Source organism: Pteropus medius, unplaced genomic scaffold (assembly GCF_902729225.1).
Source record: "Pteropus medius unplaced genomic scaffold, Ma_sr-lr_union100, whole genome shotgun sequence".
Lineage (NCBI taxonomy): Eukaryota > Metazoa > Chordata > Mammalia > Chiroptera > Pteropodidae > Pteropus > Pteropus medius.
The window spans coordinates 26,549,222-26,569,255 of record NW_024352787.1 but is presented as its reverse complement, the minus strand read 5'-3'; the positions used below and the strand labels follow the sequence as shown (position 1 = coordinate 26,569,255).

Below are 20,034 nucleotides of genomic sequence, written 5' to 3'. Positions count from 1 at the left end.
CTGTCCGTGTGCCAAGCTCTGGGCTGAGGCTGAACTCCATGTAGGCCTTGGCTTGTGATAGCAACCCTCTCTGCAAATGAGAAAACTGAGGTTCAGAGAAGAAACCATCCCAAGGGATGCATCTGAGTTTCAGCCTCTTGCTGTGCTGGGCTCCTAGCAAGGGAGAGGGAGCCTGGCTGCTCGGCGTCCCCTCTCCCCTGACCCTCCACTGAGACACATACCAAGCAGAAGTCCCCTCAAAGCTTTCCAACATACCCTGTTTTTTTCTGACAGTGCCTGGGGAAGTTGCTTTAAAGTGCTTTCCCCTTGTTTTTCATTTTTTGGCCCTTAAGTTGTTCTAAATCTTCACTAATTTATAACTAAATTCACTTGGCAGAGCAGCTGCCTGGTACTTGCTAGAAAACCAAGCCTGTTGCTTCTTGCTGGGGTTGGGAAGCTGTGGGAGGGGCACTGGGCCCAGGTAAGAGGCTGGAGATACTGGGACCTGGGAAGCAGAGGTCCTTTGTGGAGGGTGACGTGAGGGGCAATAACTTTGTTCCCCACTTGTCCCCTCTTCTCCCAGCTAGGGGTTTTGCAGGCCTCACCGGCAGTCTCAGTGATTCCCACTTTTCGGACTTATGTAAAGTTGACTATCTTACCCCAGGCAGCAGGACTGGCTTAGGGTACGCATTCAATAAATGTCAGTTATTGTTATTTTTAGAAGTTTCGATGGCTGCTCTGAGCAGTTCTCAGAGGAACTAGCGGATGAAAAGGCATGACAGGGCAGCTCCAGGCCCCCCACTCTTGCTCCCATTTAGAGCAGCACCATGTTTTTCTCTTGTATGGACTGAGTTTCTATGTGAGAATCTATTGGAAAAAGGCTTTATGGCTTAAAAAGGGTTGAAAATTATCCCCCAGAACCGCATTGTCTAAAACGTAGCCACTAGTTACATATTAAAGTCTGTCTCATCCAAATTGAGATGTGTTGTGAGTATAAAATAGACACTGGATTTCAAAGACTTAGTACAAAGAAAAGAATGTAAAATACCTAAATTTTAAAAAAATATTACGTTGAAATGAGCACATTTTGGATATACTGGGTTACATAAAATGTTATTAAAATTAATTTCAGCATTTTACTTTTTTAACGTGGCTACTAGGAAATTTTAAATTTCCTCTGTGGCGTACACTTGTGGTCACATCCTATTTCTCTTGGCCAGCACTGCCCTAAACTACTCACCAGGGCCAACTCTAGGCCTGCAAGGCTAGGCTGCAGATCTGCCCATGTCCGAATGGAAGACCTCCCTATGTCCAGGTTATCCCCACCTCGGTTTGCCAGGGTGCCAGAAATCCCAACACTAGGGCTTTATTTTAGGGGTTCCGGAAGGCTTGGAGGACTCTAAGAGGTTACTCTGCTGATCAAATACCCCAGTAAAGGAAATGATTTCTGTCCTTATCAGCCTGGACAAGGCATGGAGACAAAGATTTGGAAAGATGGGGCACAGGCGGGGGATGGAAAGAGATGCCAGGAGGCCCAGGGGATGGCTCTTCATGGGGGAAGGAGGTGAAGATTTGGGTTGCAGACTCTGGGGCCCCCAAGCAAGCCCATCACCTTTGCCCCTCCGCGGCCCACACACCACCTGAGTGCCCTGGCTGGGAGGGACATCTAACATCTAGGTTACAGAGTCCATGGTCATCTTCTCTGCCCTTGTTTCATGGATCTTGCATGCTGTCTTAAAAGCATATTTTTAAATACCAAATTTTATTTTCCCTTTGGTTTCCATGATGGAATAGGAGATAAGCTGCTCTGAAAATAAATAGGAGTAACTGATTCCTGAGGCATTCATCTCATTTTTAAAGGATAAATAGCAACTACAAGATAAAAATCATATCCCTGAAAATACAAGGAAAGCCCTAGAGATGGTAAAAAGGAGTGGGAGGTGGGGATGGGAACCCTGAGGTCCATCCCTGCCACTCACCCTTAGGCTGCTATTGGGTCAGTCCTTTGTCTCTCAGTACTGCAGTGTGCTTACCCAAAAGATGAGAGCATTGAGTTCACTGTCCTCACCTTTGGTCCCTTGTGGTCACATACAGGGCAGCACAGCCCCAGGCTTCCTTTGGGCTTGCTCTAATGTTTAGAGAAGGGTTACCTTGTTGGAGATGGCTGGGCTGTCCCCCTACCTGCCCTCCCCGCCTCCCCTCCTCCCCCCGCCCCCAGGACCCAGGAGTCTTACCTCCAGGGAACTGGCCCAGAATCATGGCAAAGAAAATGATACATGCAGGAGGTCACGAACCCAGGACTGGGCCCAAACTCCAGGGGAGCAGGGGCTGAGTCCATACGGGCAGGTGTCCCTGGTGGCCAGTCTGCTGGTCAGAGAATCTGGAACACACACACTGGGCCAGGAGGAAGAGACCAACTACTGCTTTGGGCATTCCTGGACTGATGGGGAAACAGGACGCCCAGGTACTCACTCATTCACTTCTGCAAGTGACCCGCCATCCTACATTCCCATCTGTGAAATAGGAAGTCAGGCCCACCTGGTTAAGTGAAAGTTGGCATGGAAAGGGCTTTGTAATAGGAGAAGTCCTCTGGCTTCAAGACTGTTAAGAGGAAGGCAGTGGGACTCAGTTTCTACACCTGTGTAGTAGGGGGATCTGGCCAGACCTGGTGGAGGATGTGGCAGGGCCAGTACAACTGTGCTTCATAAGTCTGGCAGGAGAAGTTCCTGAAGGTGAGGAGTACCCACTGGCAAGGGCTTCTCAACCAAATTCTCCTTGCAGCTGAGAGAGCTATTCCTGCCCTTCTCAGGAGAAGGAATTGAACTTAACAAAAATGTCCATGACCTTGTGTTTAGAATTTCCACCTCCCCAGGAAGAGCAGTTTAAGCCAAGGCTCCAAGTCTGACTTCATTCCTAGATGAAATCAGCAAAATTGAGAAATAGCTTTTATCGAGCACCTACACCACCAGCACTATGATAAACATTTTTCCTGAATTATGCCACTTAATTCTCACAGCAATCCTATAAAGAAAGGACTATCTTAACTCCATTTTACAGATGGGAGAGCTAAGGCCCAGAGAAGCCAATTGATTTGCCCTAGGACACGGCCAGTCAACATGGAGCCAGTTATCATACCCCAGTCACATGTGGCTGAACGGGGCCTAGATGTGCCAAACCAAAGCCTTCTGCTGTACCACAATGCCCCCAGTGTCTGCCTGACTAGATTGGTTTAGGGTCAGGATGGCTGTTCTCACAGGGAAGAGAGTCCAGAGGCAGGAAGGTGGCATCCACACCTAGTGCTCTCCTTGTATTAAGGCTGCTCTGGATTCTGCCTGCAGAGGGCAGTACTGAGCACACACCTGGTTTCAGCTCCTCTAGACCCTGGGCTCCAGAGGCTTCTGGCACTCTGCTCCTGGACTTGGGATCAGGCAAGCATTCTTTCCAGAAATCAACAGCCTAGCCAGACAGCCCTTCCTTGGACTAGCTTTCCCCAGCCAGGCTCACTGAGGCCAGGCCTTACACCCAGCAGCTTATGGGCACGAGCATATATGATGGAGGGACCACAGGTCAATGGGCAGAGGGCTATGGAGTGAGTCCCAGCAGCGCCACTTGTATGTCTCTAAGCAAGTCACCTCATTGTGAAATGAGGCCAGTAAGACCCTGCTTGCAGGATTAGTGTCAGGAACAGAGATTTAATATGCAATATGCCCAACACCTAGGAGACACTTAACAAGGGTACCTATCGTCACTGTTATCCACCCTGGGGCCCACACTGTGGTTGACTGAGAGGCTGCAGGAAGGGGGAAATGGAGACTCAGAGAGGTGAACTGCCTTGTCCAAGGTGGTGAGAGGAACAGCCAGAATTTGAACCTAAACAGTCAGGCTCCCAACCTCGGCTCTTCCCCACACAAAGGCCAGCTCTGGGCAAGGGGAATTATGGGTCTAAGAGGGACCACACGACAGAGTGCCCAGAGGTGTCCTGATGATGAGGGAGATGAGGTACCCCAAGAGGGCAGGGGACAGCGTGGGATGGAGGGAGTGTCTGTGGGTACATTCCCAATCCCCATTTCTCTAGCCAACTGTGGGGAAGGCACCCTTTGGGCTCAGCCTTGGCCTGGGCACTGCCAACACAGCCTATTAGGGTGGAGCTCTTAGTCTGGTAGGGCTTGTGGGCTTGCTGGGGGAACCCTGAACAATCAAGGTTAGCCTTTACCAAGTGCCCACTGCGACCAACAGGGGCCTAGCCGGGAGACCTTGTGGGCTTCGCTAGGACCCAGTAGGTTCTCAATATATGCTTGCCTCTCTATCTAGGCCAGGATCTCCCCGGGGTTGGGGCCTGCCTGGTCTGTGTACCTTCCTTCAGTGTCCAGCATAGCAAGGGCCTAGCACGGGACTCAGGGCACTCCCTGTGCTGACTTAATCCGTATGGCTTTGGAGAGGATGGGAGGTGTGCTCCCTGATTTCGTAGGACGCTTAGTATGGTGGGAGAAAGTGGTGGCAAAAACCTGGGTCGGGGATCAGGAGGAGGGCTGTCCAGAGACAAGATGAGACCTGGCGTGTCCAGTGGACCTGCTGAGACCTTGGGCATAGCACCGCCTTCCTTCACATCCCAGGGGACAAAGGCTGAAAAAGGTACCTGGACCATGCCACTGAAAGATAAAATGGCAAGGTGGGAGTGACCAACTGCACCGACTTCAGTTTCCCCGGACAACGCGCCGGGCCTACGGGTCGCTCCAGGCCCCCGACTCTGGTCCTGGGATCCTTCCCCGCGCCCGCTGAGTGACCTTGACCCTCCGGCCAGGTCCTTGCGCCCCGGCTTCCTAATCCGCCCCTGGCCAGCGCTAGGATGACGGAGGGGCCTCGCCGGGCAGCCAGGGGGCGCCGAGACCGCGGGCGCCCCTCCCGCCGGCCCCCCTGGCGGCGGGCGCTGGGGCGGTGCGCGCGCGCGCAGGGTGCGGGGCGGGGGCGCAGCGCTCCCCCCGCGGTGCCCAGGCCGGGGCGCGGGGCGGGCCGGGCGGGCTAATCCCGTATGTAAATGGCAGCCAATGGAGGGTGGTGTTGCGCGGGGCTGGGATTAGGGCCGGGGCGAATGGCTGGCAATCTTACTGGGATTACAGAACAAAGAGCCTCCCCGCGCTCCCGCTCTCGGCTCCGCTCCCCCGCGCCGCGCCCCGCCCTCCGCCGCAGCCCGCGCCGGGGGTGGGGGCCGCCGAGCGCCAGCCCCCCGGCCGGCCGAGAGCCCCCGCCGCGGCCCCCTCCCCGGCCCGCGCCCCGCGCCCGCCCGCCCCCGCCGCGCGCGCCGCCCCGCGCCTCCTCCGCCGCGCCGTCCCCCATTCTCCCGGATTAATTAAGGAGGCAGCGGCAGGAGGCTGCGTCCTGGCCGCGGGCCGGGGCCGGGGCGCTGCTGGCAGGAGCGCTTGGGGATCCTCCAAGGTAGGAGAAACTTTTGCGGGGGGCGGGCGCCCAGGCCCTTCTCCCCTCTCCTCCCACCCCCGTGGCCCCCGCCCCTCCCCCTCAAGGTGTTACAGAATCTGGGTCCGGCTTTTGGGTGCATTGGGAAGCACGTGACTGGGATTATAATTCGGGCCGGGGGAGGGGAGGGATGGCTGCCCCCACCTGCCAGGAGGGGGTGGAAGCCGGGAGCTGTCACCCCCAGCCCTTCCGGAGGTGGGGGGGGGGCGCCCCGGGCCGGCAGCGGGCGCCTGCAGGCTGCTGCAGTTGGCGAATGAGGTCAGTTATGCTGCGCGCGGCGGCGGTGGCAGCGGGCTCCCACACGGGCGCCCAGGGGTCTGGGAAGGCCGCGGCCCCCGCCCGCACCCCCACCCCACTGCCTTCCTTGGGCTGGGCCATTCCCTGGCCTGTACCCCCCACTCCCAGGCTAAGTCCAGTACTGCGAGTACTGCCCCAGCACACTGTTGGGGTCTCCCGGGAAGGGGCTGGCCATAACGGTGGCAGCCGAACCCCTGTTGTGGGGGTGGGAGGGAGACTCAGAGGATGGCCGTGTGGGGGGAGACAAAGGGTTCAAAGGAGCAAGTTGGGGTGCCCTACCTGTGTACCCACAGACTACCCTCTGAGTTCCTGCAGATGGGCGGGCAGGCCACTCCGAGGAGAGGTTGCCAGGTGCTTGATGCCCACCACCATCCTGATTCCCCGGGAATGATGGGCTTGACACTTCTCCTGGGCTCCGCCTGCGGCCAAGGAAAGACACGATGCCCTGGCCTGGGCCCAAGGCAGAGGGCCACCACACAGCTGAGAGTTCTGCCCTCCTAGCAGAGCTGGAGCGACCTCCAGCTCTGGATATTTGGCCCTGTGACCCAGCCTCCCAGGACCACACCTGGGGTGGGAGGCTCCTATGTTCCCATCACAGCCAGAGTCAGGAGTACAGCTTTTAGGGTCTCCCTGCTGGGCACCTGGGGAAAGCACTGGCCTTGGATGGAGTGCGGTACCAGTGATGTGGAGCGTGGGGCTGCCCTGGGATTGTCTTGGGCCTGGCAGCAGGGTGAGGGGCAGGCCTGGACAGCATCTAGAGGAGTGAGCATTTGCGAGGGTGTCTCTTACTGCTCACAGCAGAAGGAAAGGGGTGGCCAGAAGCTGCTCTCACCCCCTCTGGCTGCTGTCTTCTGCTGTGTGTTTGGTGGCCCAGTGGCTAGGACTGCTTGCTCCTTGGTACTGGCCTTGGGCTTCTGGGCTTGGGAGGTTCCTCATAGCCCGTTTATTTCAGCAGCGTCATTCCCAAAGGGAAAGGGCACCAGCATCAATTATTTATTCAGAGCAGGAGGCTGCGGTAGCTGGGAAGCTGGTGGCTGCTGGCTGGGAGGGGCTGGTAGAGGACAGCAAAGATAGGGTCAGTCAGGTGGCCATCATGAGCCACCGAGTACAGGGCCCAGGAGTGTTTGAGGTGGACTCTGACCTCTTCTGAATAGGGATCGGTGGACTAAGTGGCATGCCTGGCCCAAAGGCAGTGGGATGTCAGAACCCCCAACCTCCTTTTGGGATGTGGGAGGCTTAAGACCACACCCCATTCTGGAGCCTGCTCTGAGAGTGACCTAGAAAGTAGCAGCTCTGACTCAGAGGGTCCCAGAGGGCCCCAGCAGTGGAAACCAGGAAGGTTGAAACTGTGGCTACTCATTCAAAATGTGGGAGAACTTGGGACCAAAGGTTGCAAAACTGGGTCTTGAAGACAGCATTGTAGGGGCACACTTGCCCTACTTAAGAGGACTCTTCTCTAGATGCTGGAGGAAGGGATGTTTATTGCAATGTGCTAATCACAGATACTTTTTATGTGTTCATTTAAGGCAGTGTCCCAGAGCCAGGCTAGCCCCTGACATGGTGACAGTGCTTGATGCTTGGAAATAGTCCGGAAGGCAGACATGAATATAGAGGTCTGAGGCAGCTATTCTTGCAGCCCACCTGTTTCTGGCAGCCAGGGTGGCCACAGTTTGGTGGTAGACCAGTTGTCAGAGACTCCAGGTGAGGATCTCAGAGTGACGTGGTGGGTTATAGTTTGGGGCGAGCACGTCTTAAGTATGACCTTGGAATCAGACTCCATCTGCTCTGTCTTCATTCTGGGTCTAGTTCATCTTGTCTGCCCACTCTGTCTTCTTTGGGCCACTAATTGAATCCTGCAGTTTATCTGAACGGCCTTTACACTTGCTGTTCCTCTTGCCTGGAAGGTTCTTCCCACCCTTCCCCTGAGGGGGATAGGTGGCTTCCTTTAATGGCCCCACCTGGTCATTTGTCTTTTTCCTCTCCTTGGTCAGGACTTAGCTGGCTGTCATGTCCTCAGGCTGGAAGCCTTTCCTGGCCCTGGGAGTGGCCGAGGTGCTACTTTTGTGTCCCCATGATATCCTGTCCTTCCTCTGTCTGAACACTGACCTCACTCAAAACTTACATGACTGTCTCCTTAGTTGCCCTAGGGGCAGGAAAGGGGCTGAGGCTTTCTTTTGATTCTCTGGTGCCCCAGAACTGGTACCCAAATACTTGTTGAATGGCTAGTTGAGTGAATGAATGAAGTTCTGCTCCAGAGCCTTGGCCCACATTCCTAAATTCGCATCTCTAGGGCAGGTCCCCCACAATGGTAGGAATCCAGGTTCTTGCCCTGAGCTTCCTGCTGCCCATACTCCTAGGGCCCTTCCCCATTACTGCAGTCTGTGTCTTCCTCTGAACCTGAGCCTGGGGCTTTGCTCCCTGAGTGTCATCTGTCCTGCTTCTCTCAGTCCTCTGACTCTCAGCTATTTGTGGGCGTCTCCCTCTTTGATGCCTAGCAGCCAAGGATTTAGTCAGGTTCTTTGGGACAAACCAGGAGTGTGTGCCCAGCACCATGGGGCTCACAGAGGCCTCAGGGGGTAACCAGGAACAAGACCTGCAGGATTAATTCACAAACACCAGAATGCAGAGCAGGGCCCAGGATCCATGGACCTTGGGGAGACAGGAAGAGAATTCTCAGCAGGAATTCATAAGCAGGGGCGGAGTGGTGAGAAGAGTTGGTCTTTGTGGGAGAAGGAGAAAGTGAACCTGGTCAGAAGACAGTGGGATGTCACCCCCTCTGTGGTGGGGTAACAATGAAGACTTCTGTGTGCAGGTGTTGGGGACTCTAGGTGGGTCCCAAGGGGAGCCAGCCCTTTTGCTGGGCACCCAGTTTCCTCATTTGCAGGGATGTCTGGCTGGGACTGTCTGATCCTAATGTTCACTGGGGTTAGTACTTTGTCTGTTCAGACACTGGGTGCTATGGGTTACAGTGATGACAGCAAAGAGGCTCAGAGACCTAGGGGGAGGGTGGTGCCAGGGGCTGAGCCTTTGTTCTCTGGGGTGAGTTAGATTTCCTGAATGGGCCGGTGAGGCTGTACTTTGCCCATACCAGGCCTGGGGTGACTGGTGGCGGTGTCTCAGGCAGAGAGCAGAACTCTTCTTTTAGACACCCTTGCTCTTGGACTGGAGCTGGGCCTGGCTGACCCAGAGCTATTTGTGTGCCCACCTGTCTCCCTCCTTCAGGACCACCTGCTTCGGGTTGCCAAATTTAGCTAATAAAAATAGGGATGCCCAGTTAAATTTGTATTTCAGATATGGAACAGATAATGGGATATTGGAGACAGAATTTATACTAAAAACTTACTTTTTTATCTGAAGTTCAGACTGAACTGGGGGTCTTGTGTTATCTGGCAACCCTACAGCTGCGGCCTCTGGGCAGTCAGACTCTTAGGAGCTGCGGAGGGGTTCAGGGTGTGGCTGGGGCTTGCAGTTGGGGCCAGGCTCAGCCAGAGGCTATGAGGATGGTCTGGAGCAACTTCAAATCAGGCAGCGCTGGTTCTCTTTTCCACAGTCGGGCATTCTCCAGCCTGTGGCCCAAGGTCCAGATCTCCTGTTAGGCCTGACGGTGTGAGGGCTCAGGGTCCCCAGTCTGGGCAGCCCTGGTTTTGTCTTCGGTGCCACCGTGGTCTATTTGGTGCATTGAGAGATGCTGGGAGGAGGGAAGTTGCCGGGGACACGCTGTCAGAAACAAAATCAGGATTTGCAGTCAATTTGCAGAACCAGCCCTGAGCACTGGGAGGCTGTTTCTCTGATGCCCACCTTCAAGGTTTGGAAATCCCGCCTCTGGAAGCCCTGGTAGAAGAGGGTCATTGCTGGACCAGTCACAGGTTTCAGGGGCTGTCCCTTTGGAGGGACGCCAGGTGAGTTCAGCATTATGGTTGCTGGGAATTGCTACCCCTCACCTTTGGCCATGCCATCATCCGAGGGTAGACCTCTACCCCCGGCTTTTAGCACCTTTGCTACACTGAGATGTGGGGTGGTGGGGCATGGCCAGGAAGTGAGGGCCAGGGTCTCATGGTCCATGTTCCCTCCTTGACAGTTTGGTTATATGCTCATATGTAACATGGAGATAATATACTCTGTCTTGCCTGAGCCCCAAGGTGATGCTATGCTTTGGGAGGCTCAGTGTTGCATTGTGGGGACTCCATAGCCGCTAGTGGGTATGTGGGTCATCCTGTTGCAGGTCTGAAGTGGAGACAGGCTAGGAAGCCAGAAGTGAGAGGTCCCAGCTTGAGGGAGGAGATCCTGGGCTGCTCATAGGCGCTCAGCCGGGCTGTAGTTGCGGGGGCAGGTGAGCTGTGAGCTGGAGCAGCTGGGCCCTTGTCTTCTGGAGGCTTGGACTGGGCCAGGCCTGTTTGCTGGTTGGGGTCTAGTGGAGTCTCAAGGTACATTATCTTGCTGCTTGGCAGAACCATAAAGAAGGGGTGGGGAGTCTTTGTCCATCCATCCATCTGCCTGTCAGTCCACCAGCCAGTGAGAGATGCAAAGGTGCCAGATCTGCAGAGTCTTAGGTCCTGACATCCAGCCCCAGGCCAGCAGGTAGGGGGTCACCCACACGTTCTATATGTTGTTGAGGGATGGACAGTTAGTGAAATGCCCAGGTCTCAAGTATGCCATCCAAGGAGATCGACCAGTACACACACTCACATGGCCCAGCCCTTGTCAAGACACAGTATAGTCCATCTCCCTCCAAAGTTCCCTCAAGCCCATTTGTAGCCAGCCCCCTTGGCTCTCCCCCAGCCCCTGGCAACTACTGGTCTGTTTTGTGTCTCTATAGCATCTTCCAGAGTGTCACAGAAATGGAGTCACACAGTCTGCAGCCTGTTTGGCTTAGTTCACTGGGCATAATGCATCTCTCACGTTGTATGGGGAGCTGATTCCTTTTGATTGCTGAGTAGTATTCCATTGCATGGATCCACCACATAGCTCCACCCACTCTCCTGGAGTGGAGACCCAGTACACCTGGCTTGCTAAGTCCTGCTCTGGCTCAGGACCACCCAGAGGATGGGGTGCCTTATTTTTATTTTCACAAAGTCATTGCCTGTACCCCACCCCCACCTCCACCCCCATCGAGAGCTGACCTGAGCCAGGAGAACTGCATGCCTCTGTCCACAGAGCTGGAATTTCATCCTCTGATTCTGGTGACTCACAGACACAGAGCCCCTGATGAAATTACACCTGCCTGTGGCTGCCCTCAGGGCTTGATCCTCCGCTGTGCAGGTGGGCTCCTGGAACAATTATGTTCTGGAGCCAGGACAGCTGGGAGACAGGGGTGGGGGTGGGCCTGAGGAAAGGGAACTGTCTGTGCCTTGGGGTGTCTCCCCCATCTCTACGCCCCACTCCCCCAGGAGGTTGGGGGTCCCTGGTTGTGTATCTCTGGTCTCCACTCCTGTAGCTTGTTAACTTGGGGTAGAAACTCTTTGTTTGCATGAAACAAGGGCAGAGCTTCTTCCTCTTTGTGAAAAGAGGGCATTCCACAAGCATAATTTAGAGTCAGACAGCAGGGGGCTGCGTGACCTCACGTGAGTGCCTTCACCTCCATGTCATTTGTAAATGGAAGAACAGCATCTGATGTACTGGGCTAGTGTGAGACTCAGCTGGGGTAACCCAAGTTGGCGGGGTTCCTCAGATCCCTGGGGGGCCTGCAGGGCTGCCAAGGGGGAAGAGGTTGGGACGTGTGGCCCTCCAGCTCCCTGTGTCCCCCTTTGGGCCAGAGTAGGGCCACTTTTATTCGAGTTACCTGTTAGGGCTCTAAATAAAATTTTAGCTGACAAGAAAGTTTGGGATGCACCCTGTGGTTAGCCCTGTGTGAACAGCAGCCTTTCTCCTGAACGTATGGACAGCACTGAGGTTTCATTTGGTCACGGAAGCTTCTAGTCAGGCCAATTCCAGCTCTGCCACCTGCCTGCTGAATGTGACTTGTACGGCTGCCCAAGTGGCTGAGCCTCAGTTTAACTGTCTAGAACCCCTGAGGAGTTCCCGGTAGGGCATTATGACTGGCGGTGTCTGAATGAAGGGAAGCCAAGAAGAGATTGTCACTCTCCCAGGGCTTCCCAAGAAAAGGGAGGTCCCTGGGTGATAGCCTGGCCTACAGAGGTGTCTTGAGAGATTTGGGGGTTTTTAACTTTTTTCTGAGGAAGTGATTAACTTTTCCTCATGAGCTAGGCCACCCCCACCACCTGCCCTTTGCACCCCACCAAGTCCTCAAAGGCTGGATTCCTCAGTCTGACCTGTGGGCTATATTCAGCAGAAGCCTACAAGGACTGTGACAAGTTAGCCCCATGCAGAAAGGTCCTCAGGTGCTCCTGGGTGGCGCCCTAAACAGGCAAGACCCCTGCCCGCCCGCCCACCCAGCTCCAGGGTGGTCCCGGCGGACTCCATGGGGGTCTTGTTATTGGGCCAGTCTGGTGTCTCTCCTGTTTATCCAGGAGCTGGTTTTTCAGGTGTGACAGCTTTCAACAGAGAGGCCTACGTTGGGAGAGGCAGGGCATTTGGGAAGGAGGTGGTTGCCCTGGCTTCCAGCTGGGGATGCAGGCCTCTGGGCAGGTGGGCTAACCACATCCTCCCTCTGATCCTGGGCCATGCCCACTCAGGGCCAGCCACTCCCTGAGACACTGTTTTCAGCACATCTTAGAGATGCTCTCTGTCGCCCTAGGTGGGAAGTCAAGGCTCCTTCTTGGGGGGTCCTTTGGCTGCCTCAGGGCTTCCCGACTTCACAGTAGGGTATTATGGAAGCATCAGGGCCTTTGAAGCCAGACAGACTTGGGTTCAAGTCTCAGTTCTACCACCAACCATCTGTGTGGCCTCAGGCACGTGACTTTACCTCCCAGCTTCATTCGAACAAATGAATATGGTTATCTGGATATTGCAGGTTCTTGGGAGGATAGCACATTTAGTCAGGAGAAGCTAGTCAATATTTCAGTTAAGAGCGTGTTGACGTAAGAAACTGCCAAACCGGTAAAGAATTTTTAAGAGTTTATTTGAGCCAAACTGACAATATATGCTGGGGAGCAAGATCTCAAATGCTCCAGGAATAAAAGTTTGCAGTTTCTTTCATGCATTTGAAATTAAGGATGGAAGATTACATGAGGATGGGAGAAAGCAAGGCAAGGCTTAGATTACAGGAGAGTTAAGATTATGTGCTCTCTGGAGGGTGGTCAGGCTGTAGAAGAAGGGGTCTAAAAGGGGCCATTTCAAAGGTGTGTTAACCCAGATGCACAGAAACAATGGACAGGGTTTTGCTTAAGGCAGAGGTAAGCCATTTACTAAAGAAGTTGTATGCCTGGGTTGTGACTCCACCCCCCGCCCCCGCACCTGCCCAGTTAGGAATTTATGATCAGATCACTCTCTGATGTTACTTTCCATAGAACTCCTTTTTTATCCACAAGTGGTTCCTCAACTTGTCACATGATGGCCCCAGAGGGGAACTGGACGCCATCATTTCTCTCTCTGCTCTTAGTACCAGCCGCTCTGGGACACACGCCCTCTACCCATGGAACATGGGGTATGCCATGCCTGTTTCTGCTGCAAGCGGGGAAAGCCTCAAGGATAGAACTGATTATGGCCCTTGGCCTGTCTACCCTTTGGAGTATGTAATCAGGCATCATCATGAGAAAGCCGGGCTACCCAGGGGAATGGGCTGCTTTTTGGAGAGCCTGCGCTCTCTATAAGGGAAGTGAGACAAGCCTACTCTCAGGTGTGCCTAGGGCAGCCTGCAGGAGGTGACTTTTTGCTGGGCCCTGGAGGATGGGTGGGATTTGGACCCAGGAATAGGCAGGGGTGAGCATTCTGGTGGGCCACAGGGCCAGTGTTAATAAAAGCCCAGAGACAGGAAATGGCGGTGTACATGTGGCCAAGTGAGTATTTTACTCCAGAAGTGGCAAGGCATCCCATAGGACCAGCTTGGGGAATTGTGCTGGGTCCAGGTGAGGACCTTCCGGTGATGGCCTCACTCCCAGGCTGGGCATGGCCGGGCCCTGCCTGTTTCTCTGCCAGCCATGATGAATTTTATGTAGTTTCTGTAACATACTATGCTTTCCAATGTGCTGTTGCTTCTCCCTAGAACATGTTTTAATGCTCCCTGTCCATTTCACTGGGCTAATTCTCACTTGCAGGTCTCAGCTTGGATGTCACTTCTTCCTAAAAGCTTTCCCTGATGCCCCTGTGTTAGGAGCCTCTCCTCTGTGTCCCTATAACCGCTCAACTTCCCCAGCATAGCCCTCACCACATTTGTGTTCCAACTGGACTTGTCTGTCACCTTCCAGTGGGTCAAGGCCGTGCTGCCTTATCCCTCCGCATCCCCAGCACCCAGCTGCACAGAGTGAGCATCCAGTACAAACTTATGACATGAATTAGACATGAGCTAGGTGTCAGAGCATTCAGGCTGGGGCCTTGGAAGATTGGGGGCTTTCTTCACCTTTTGATACTGACTCCCACTGACTTGCCCCCAGCCTTCCCAGGGGCTGCTTCTGCTGGCCTGGCTGTGGCTCTCGGAAGCATCCAGAAGTGGTGAGAGTGCCATGCTTCCTGGGCTGGGTGCAGTGCAGTTTTGGGGGTGTTTTTCTTGTGAAGGGCAGCTGGTGTGCATGAAGAGAGCACAAGTGTGGAGCCTCAGAACAGTTAATCCCCTGGGCTATTTAGACACACATGATTATGCATGCACATGTGTATATGCACATGCGTGTGGCATTCTGGAGGCCACCGACTGGTGACTGTGCCAGATAACGTGACATTTAGCTGAATCCCGACTACAGCCTGGGATGAGTATTGCCCAGTGTAGAGCCCCGTCTCGTTTTCATTGGGTGACAAAGGAAGTTGAGTGCATTAGGCTCCAGATAATAGAAAACTTGACTACAGAGGGTTAAACAAGGAGGAGTTTGTTTATTCCTCACAAGAAAAAGCTGGTGAGTAGGTAGGCAGTTGGAAGCTGGGATCGGGGCACAGTGACATCTTCAGGGGTTCTTTTCTTCCCTAGCATGTTTTTTTAAGTTTAGTTTAAAATTATTTTCTTTAAAGCGTACACTTCAGTATGTTTTTTATATATTCACAAAGTGGTGCAATATTCACTACTATATCATTTAAAGGCATTTTCATCACCCCAAGAAGAAATCCGAACCCATTAGGTTACCTGCCCCATTCCCTCCCCTCATCCCCAGCAACCACTGATTTACTTTCTGCCCCTAGAGATTTGCCTATTCTTGACATTTCATATAAATGGTATTATGTAACATGTGACCTCTGTTTCTGGTTTCTTTCATGTAGCATGATGTTTTTGAGGTTCTTCCATGTTGTGGCCTATGTCAGAATTTCATTCCTTTTTATGATAGAATACTATTATCCTTAATGGCTATACCTCATTTTTATTATCTGTTTCTCAGTTGATGAACATTTGGGTTTTTTCTACCTTTTGGCTACTGTGAATACTCCTGCTGTAAACACTTGTGTTTAAGTCTTTGTGTGAACGATGTCGTTGGCTCTCTTGGCTAAATCCCTCGACGTGGAGTTGCTCGGTCGTGATGGCTATTCTCTATTAAACATTTTGAGGAACTGCTGGACTATTTTCCAAAGTGGCTATACCATTTTATATTCCTACCAACAGTTTAACGAGGAGTCCAATTTCTCCACATCTTTGCCAACATTTGGTATTGTCCATCTTTTTTCTTATAGGCATCCTCATAGGTATGAAGTGCTGTCCCATGTGGTTTTGATTTACCATGTTGGATTTTGTCTTCATGCTTGTGCCTCATGGTCATACATGGCTACATCCCCTCCAGCCCTCACACCTGTCATTCAGAGGGAGATGTGTTAGGGCGGACTCTTCTCTCAAATCTTTGCTGTCATGCATGCCTTCTCAGGGACTTCTCCATTACTGCACGGGTCCAACCCAGGTCACATGGTTCCCCCCTAACTGCCAGGGAGCTGGAAGGACAAAGGCATCAGCTTCCTGGACTATTGGGAGAGGAATGGGGTGGGGAAAATTTGGGGCAAGCAGACCCCTAGTCTTTGCCCCTTGTGGCCTAGACCAATGAGAACGCCTTTATTTCTCCAGGAGCAAGAACAAGGATGTGGAGACCCACAATGGGGATGATGGGGGCTTAGATCACGGGCGCCTGGCTCTACTGTAGCCCACAGTCGTCTCACCATTGCCCATCAGTTGTCTCCTGCCTTGGAATCCAGGGAACCACACCTTGCACAGGGCAGTGTCAGTCCCCTTCCAAGCCACCCTGACTCCCCTCTCTACCCAGAGACCTTGGTCTTGCCTTTGCCCCTCCATGCCTCTCGCCCCAGGATGAGCTGGGTGACTTCTTGCCTTTCAAACTGACCTAGGCCTGGAACTCTCATACACTGCTGATGGCAGTGTAAAGTGGCATGGCCAATTTTGGAATAGTTTGGCAGTTATTTATTATTATATTTTATTGACACAGAAGTACACCATAAAATTTACCGTTTTAAAGTACTCTGTTAAGTGGTTTCTAGTATATTCACAAGGTTGTGCTATCATCATGACTATCTAATTCCAGAAGATTTTTAGCACCCCAAAAGAAACTCCATACCCATTACCTGTCATTCTCCATTGTCCCCCGACTCCTAGTGCCCTGGCAACCACTAATGTTATCTCTGGATTTGGGCATCTTTTTATAAGGTTAAACGTGCACTTAACCACATGAACCAGCAATTCCGTTTTTAGATATTTACCCCAGATAAATGAAAACTTAGGTTTATATCAAAATCTGAAGAGAAATATCTGTAGTAGCTTTATTCAGACTTGTCCAAAACTGAAAACTATAAATGTCTAGCCGGTGCAGGGTAAGCAAACCCTGGTACACCCATACCATGGAATACTGGTCGGCAGTGAAAACAAGTGAACTCGTGATACAAACAGCACAGGTGAATCACAGAAGCATTAAGCTGAGTGAAAGGAGTAGACCCAGAAGGCTACATCTTGTACGGTTGCGCTTATATGATATTTTGGAAAATGTAAAACTGTAGGGACAGAGAGCAGATCGGGTTGCCTAGGGCTGGGGTTTTTGGGTTGCTTGAGGGTCACAGGGGACTTTGGGGTGTCGATGAAAATGTTCTGTGTCTTGAATATGGTGGCAGTTATGTGACTCTGCCTTTGTAAAAACTTGTAGAACTGTATACCAAAAAGTGAATTTTACTGTATGTAGACTTAGGACCTGCCCTCCCAGGTTAACCCCACGTAGGGTTAACCAATCCATTTGTTCTAGTTGGTGCCTTTACATGTTCAGGTCTATCTTACAGGATAGCTACTGTGACTTATGCCTAGGGCTGGGGCCAAGGGCTCCTTTGGGGCCTCCTGCCACTTTCCTCGGACATCCTTTCTCTCCCCTGTTCCTGAGCCTCTTGGGTGGGGTGTGCCAAATGCTTTCAGGCCATGAGCTGTTATTGCTGGAAGGGACCTCAGAATATACTGACTGACTTCTTTCCCTTTTCAGATAGGGAAAGTGAGGCCCAGGGCTAGAGGCAAAACAGTACAACATGGCACACAGGAGAAATAGGGAATGAGAGTGCAGGGCTTCTGAGACCCCCAAATTAGGGGAGAAGAGTCTGCAGCGGGGCAGAGTAGCTCAGATTCTGCCTAGAGGCAGAAGGTGGCAAGTGGCTGATTGCAGTGGAGTCTGGGAATGGTCAATGGCCCCCAGGGACAGTCAGAGAGGGGCACCAGTTTCTGTCCCGGGGAACTCATGGTGTCACTGTGGGTAACCCTTCAGCCTCATTACTGTTTAGCTAGATCCTAGGAGATGCAGTCTTCAGGGTCTGCTATGTAGGGCTGCCAACCTGGAAGTACCTCCTAAGAAAGATACCCCAGGAGACCCAGAGTGGGGTAGGTGGATATCTCCCTGGGAGTTGTGGACCTAGTCTCAGTGATGCTGGCCTGGGTGTGTCTTGGTGTTGATGTTGAGTCACTGTCCATATGGGCCATGTCTGCCCTTGTGGCCCTGCCAGGAGCTCGCAAGACTTCCATTAGGATGGACGGGCACAGCAGTGGCTTGGCCTCTGGGCACAGTCCTGGACCTGGCTCATGTCCAGGTGCCCACTGCCCACCACCCATCTCTGGGAGCCAGTTTGGAGCTCTTGGCCGCGTGAGGAGGGTTCTCACCTTGTAAGTGGATCCCCGGAGCCCACAGTGGGGGCGTGAGGGTGCCAGGAGTGGGGCCTGTGACTCCTCCCCACCGCCTCGCACTTTTGCATGGACAGAACGTTGGAAGAGGAGTGACTTCCTCTTCCCAGACTTCAGATGGGGTTTCTTTAGGGGCATGAAACCTGTTCCATTTTCTTGGCTCAACATTCACTGCTGCAGACAAGGGGGTCACCCAGTCTGGGGTCTGGTACCAACCCGATGCTGGCTTCTTCCCACCATCTCCTGACACTCAGCCCCCAAGCGCTGCTGATGCTTACCTACCACTACATATGTACACACTGCCAATTAGCTACCAAGGATCAGCCAGAACTGTGGGGAGGTGGGTGCCGGGGTCCCTACCGCCCAGCCGAGTGCTAGGCCTGCATTTCCCACCCAGGGTCCCCTGCACGTTGGGGAAAAGACATGTCATTTTGCTGCCAGCCGGGAGGCCAGCGTGAGCTAGCCCAGAGTTGAAGAGACGCGATGATGTCAGCGAGAAACAATTGCCATCGTCGCTGCTGTTTCTTTAACGAGCGCTCGTGATCTCCAGGCCTTGTGCCAGAGACTTTTCACACAGGAGCTCCTGCGGTCCTTACAATGCTGAGAGTGGCAGAATTGGTGGCACCATTTTGCTCATGAGGCATGAACAATTCAGGTGCCTCAGTGGAAGCTGCCAGCTTTGATTGACCCCGAGGCCCAGGTGTTTTGATCTCACTCTGAGAGGGCAGCCTGGTGCAGACAGGGCAGCAGGGGGACTGAGGCTGACCAGATGTGAGTGTGATGATGGGTTTGGAAGTGCCCGAGGAGGGCCTTGGATGCCAAGGATGCCATGGTTAGCTAAGCTTGTCCCCTACTCTCAGACCTCCAGTTCATTTTAGCGACTCACTCCCCACCACATGTACGTATGGAGCACCTGCTATGGTTCTGCGGCACAGCCATGAAAATCTCTGCCCCCAGGTGCACACGTCTGTTGTGGAGGCTGGTGAGACCACTGCCTCCCTCCACCTCCCTGGGCTGGCCTTTCGTTCCAGCCTCTGCTGTCTTGCACACCCCTTCCCATTCAGTGCAATGAACCAGCCATGAAGTAGGGACCCTTTGTTGTCCTTGATTGGCAGAGGGCCTGGGCATAAGGGCTCTTGGCTTGGCGTTTGGGCCTGTGTCCTGAATTCAGAGGCCGTGGGACCCATATGGAGGGACCTGGGAGGCCTGGCCCCCAGCCGAGAGACTGGTTTGGGCTTTCTCATCTGAAAGAATGAAGCCCTTTTGAGCCTTCTACAGCCCTCTTCTTTCTCTACTTTCCCCACCAGATTCCACAGCCTAAGTCTCCACCTCCTCCTACTCCTCTGCCCTCTGCTCCGCTCCCCTGTCCACCTTGTTTGCCTTCCCAGCCTTTGTGTTCCTATAGGTTCCTTGAACAGCCTCCTGACCTCTGATCTCCCACTCCCGGGGCCCCACCCTTCTCCTCTCCCCTGACTCTCTGACTCTCCCTTGTCCTCAGTTTCCCTCTAATTTCTCCCACTATGTTCTCCCTGAGCATTCTAAGCTCGTTTGAATGCTGCCCTCCCCCACTCTCATATCTCAGATCTTGTCACATCATCCCAGAGCCCCCTACAAACCCCCAGCCCCAACACCCACAGGTTATAGGTGGCCCTCAGGATCCCGGACTTGGCCTCTCAGCCTCCTTCCTTCCCTTCCCTGCTGAGCCGGGGACACCATCATCCACAACATCATCGGAACTAGATACTCCAGGTACCTCCTTCTCAGAACTCCCCCATCCACGCCATCACCAGCTCTGCCCTTCTCTATCCCGCTGCCACCATGTGCCTCAGACCTAGCCACCTCTGGCCCAGACTGTTGTAGAAGCTTGCTAACTACCAGTTCCCTGGCTCCAGTCCTTCCCACCATAGTTTGTCTGCCATATCCTGACAGAACCTCTTAAAATGACCTTGTCTGGCCCCAGCTCCAAACCTTTTGGTGGTTCCTGTCTCCTAAATGATGACCTTCCAAAGTCCTTGATTTGGCCCCAGTGGCCAAGTTCACCTATTCACCCACCATTTCCTGCCCTGATTTGAATGTTTCAGCCACGCAGAGCCAGGCCCAGTGAC

At 53.3% G+C, this 20,034-nt stretch overlaps 1 protein-coding gene across 1 annotated transcript in view; it reads left to right on the top strand.

Annotated features, from left to right (window-relative positions):
- The first annotated feature begins 5,133 nt into the window (after nucleotides 1-5,133).
- The window catches only part of GTF2IRD1 (GTF2I repeat domain containing 1), a 103,447-nt gene continuing 88,546 nt past the window's right edge, over nucleotides 5,134-20,034 (top strand). The window contains exon 1 of the mRNA XM_039849521.1: nucleotides 5,134-5,412. The gene's annotated coding sequence lies outside the window, so the exon portion shown is untranslated. The remainder of the gene's footprint in view (nucleotides 5,413-20,034) is intronic.